The 3748-nt window shown below is 53.4% G+C and overlaps 1 pseudogene; it reads right to left on the bottom strand.

The window, feature by feature from the left end:
• Positions 1–2075: 2075 nt before the first annotated feature.
• Positions 2076–3471, bottom strand: LOC138818263 (PPP2R1A-PPP2R2A-interacting phosphatase regulator 1-like; annotated as a pseudogene).
• Positions 3472–3748: the final 277 nt, after the last annotated feature.

Below are 3748 nucleotides of genomic sequence, written 5' to 3' on the forward strand. Positions count from 1 at the left end.
TGACCCATAATCCCAGGCATTAGTGGAAATTGCCAGCTTCACGCAAAAAAAACCTGGAAAAGGTGGCATTTTAGTTGTCCCAATCAAACTTAAAGGGTTCCAAAGTTAGTGGACCGCTTTTCTTTCCAGACAGCCTACATCAGGTTACAGAAACTGGCATTCAGCAAGCCCTAGCTAACTGCCATGGCCTGATACCGAGCAGGCTCCAGCAGGGGGAATGCACTTGCCTACCACTGCCCAGCTGTAAACAGCACAGGCAGGACATAGAGTCTGCAGGATTCCATGGCGGACTTCCCACCAGTGCACTCCCCTGGGAGGTAATCCAAGCCACCAGTGGGATCCCAGAGCCACCTGCCCAGATGCCCATGGACACCGTCAATGCCCTGGGTAAGGTTGCCCTCTCATCCTCGGTAGTGGTGAACCATCTGCAATATCACACCGTTCACCACTTCCTAGACCCTCCTAACTTCACAGCCCCTGCCCTACTCACCCCCCTCCATCTTGTTCCCTAATTACATTTGCCAACACATTCCCAACTCTTAATTAGCTCCAACTATACAAACGAGAGCAGAGTGTCTGGCTGAAAGAGTGTGGCTGTGGTCACACTAGTCTCACAAGCCTTCAGACTTAAGACAGAAAGTATCAACTTTGGTCTGTGGTTCACACAGGCCTCCTAGGGGAGACCCATGCAGGCCCAGCAGCTACTGTGAGCTATAGGAAAGGGGGACGAGAGAGGTGGAAAGGAATGTCTACTGAAATCTTCTCCAAAGCAGCCATAAAACAGTGATGGTGAAAAAAAAATTATGGCTGGTCTCATACTTGGCATTGCTGAAAAAAAGAACAACAAGTAAACACACACACACACACACACACACACACACACACACACACACACACACACACACAAATCCAGAACAGTGACTGTAGACTCATCCATGCAGCACCTGCAATTTGCCAACTGATCACTCACCTGAGCACAGTCAGGCTCTCTCTCTCTTTCTCTCTCTCTCTCTGTCTTTTTCATGCACACACACACACACACACACACACACACACACACACACACACACACACATACACTCACAGTAACGCCCCTCCTGAGTTTGTTGGTTCCTCATCTGAAACAATTTATAAGCTGGAGCACGGGAATTCCCTTGTCAGAACCAGGGGCTCGACCCAAGGAAGCACCACTCTAATAATGCTGAACCACCCTGCCTCTCCCTTTCTCCAGGGCCAGACACTTTCCCTTGGGAATAACCAGCCATGACTCCCCATTCACCAAAACCCTAGGCCAGGGCTCTGGGTGAAGGAGTCCTGAGACAGGTGGCTCTTCAGAGCCTGGACTGAGAACAAGCATGAGATCATGGTGTACCCAGAGAAGTGTCTGACCAGGGGTGGGGGCAGTGTTGGGGAAATGGATGAGGTCCTAAAGGCTACATACATGGATGACCTTCCTACTCCAGCCTAGATGCTTCTGGGTGACTTGGTGGATTCTTGGGGAGGATGAGGAAACCAGATGGTCCTGGAGCACCAGCAGATGGTGGCAGAGCTGGGAAATGTGATCACCCTGTGAGTGCTGTTGAGAGCTGGAATGGGGGGGGGGGACCAGCAGGGTATACCTGTGTTGGAGGGGCGTGTTCTTCCCAGACATTCACCTTCTATCTGACCCCTAGTGCCCTCACCTCCCTATTGGGCTCTTCTGGGACCCTCTTCAGGGGAAAGTGTGACCGAGCACAAAATACAAGGGCTCACACAGAATGGGGGGCTATCTTCTTGTTTTTTAAAATCAAGGGATAACATATGTATTTAGACATATTAGCAGCGAAAAATGTATGCTACAACACACTTATTGGGAAAAAGTCTGAAAATATTACTACACTGAATTCAAGGGTATTCGCAGGAGACCTGACAGAGAAGTTCTCTAGAATATTTCAAGAAATTAAAAAGGGGGGGAGGGGAAGGGAAAGGGTCAAAAGGGAAATATCCTCAGTTTAATTGACAAAGTTCAGTGCTTGCTCAGACTTAATTTCTGTCTCTACCCTGCCACGTCCCCAAAAAGTTTCCAGATGAGTACATCACTTAGACGAAAGTTCATCTACTGGAATAAAGGGAGAGACCACTTGGGCAGGTGACACAGGAGAGTTGGTGGTAGTGCTGACTGTAGATGCTGAGTTACAAGAAGTTCCCGCATTGCTGCTGTTTCCATCCAGGGTATCTGAAGACACACACACACCAGGATCTGACAGCTGGGCCACGTCAGAAGAAAGCATGTTGGTGATGCCCTGGAAAAATCTCTTTGGCTGATACTCAGTTTCCATTTCACATTTTCTTTTCAATGGTCCAAGAACACTTAGTCTGATACAATTGATGGGACTCTGGTTTCTCTGGGTGGTAAATCAGGTCGTCGGGCTCGGGATGGGGCTTGGAGGCAATCCATTGCTACTCACAAAACTTTGCAAGGATGGTGAAAAGCACTGCTTCCCAATACCCCGGGTGGGTGACAGTGCTGTTGACACAGGAATAAAATCTATGCGCTTTGACGAAGCAGATTTTTCCACGTCGTTGTCAATAAGCCTGAAACTTTCCTCCCAGGAGTGGCTTATCTGCATTGCCGTCTGGACCCCGCGCTCATGGACCATCTCTTGGTTGATCAGGTCCATGCCCTCTCCTGTTTGATCTGGTGCAAGTCGCTGCTGTGCATGCAGATGGGGGAGGCCAGGAGCAGCAGGCCATGGCGGCCTGGGAATGTGGTGCTGTTCCGCCTGGTGCTAGGCGCCTTGGCCTGGAACATCGGCGAGGTGACACTGAGGCCTTGGATGAGGGGGGGACTGTTAGACCTCCAGAGGCCCCCTCTGCCGCCGCCGCTGCTGCAGCAGCCTCTGCCACCGCCACTGCCACAGCTGCCCTCCGTCGGACTCCTGCCGGGACCCGGAGGCAGCTCTGGGTCCAACTCATCTTCTCCTGAGCCAGGTAGGGGGGCAGGGAAGCGGGGGCGGTCCTTGGTCAGGCCTCGGGGACTCCCATACCCCGAAGTACAGGGAAGCCACCGCCACCACCGCCTTCTGGGGGACTATCTTCTGCATGCAACACATCCCCACCCCCAGAAAAAAGGAAACATCCCAAGAGGGCAGGTTTGGAGTTGCTGCTCCCCACCTCTGACTAAAGCCACCAGGTTCCCTGTGGCGCACCCTCTTCACACATCCCTGCATCTGCCTTTTTCCTGGGACACTGGCCAGGATGGGGGTAGGATTCCAGGATCAACATCCACTCTCCCACCCTCCACTCCTGGGGGGCATTTGTGGCAGAGTCAGGGCTGGCCTGCCTGGTGCTGGGGAGGCGAGTTTGGGACCCAAGAGGAGAGGCAGGTGTCATGGGTCTGGGTCCGTGGGGGGGGGGAGGTCGTGAGGTGCAGACCCACGGGGCTTCCACTGGGGACCAGGTCTGGCTGCAAGGAAGCCAGGGGTGCACCATCGCTGGATGACTCCAAGAGGCACCACAGGTCCAAGGTGGCTGCAACCTGTTTCAAATGAGGTAGCACGGGGAGGGCAGGAGAAGGGGCCGGGGCAAGGGCGGGCAGGTGGCAGGGCTGAGATTGCCCCCTTCACAGCTGAGCTCCTGGTGCAGGGGCCTTGGACTCAGGGCCTACCTGGCCTCTGAGCCTCCCTGAGACTGAGAGGGATGTGCCTGCTGTGCGGGCTTTGTGTCTTCGGTGCTCCTGGCCCAGACCTGTGCTCCTACAGCAGTGGAG

This window comes from Dipodomys merriami, unplaced genomic scaffold (genome assembly GCF_024711535.1).
Source record: "Dipodomys merriami isolate MVZ:Mamm:240054 unplaced genomic scaffold, mDipMer1.0.p SCAF_724, whole genome shotgun sequence".
NCBI classification, from domain to species: domain Eukaryota; kingdom Metazoa; phylum Chordata; class Mammalia; order Rodentia; family Heteromyidae; genus Dipodomys; species Dipodomys merriami.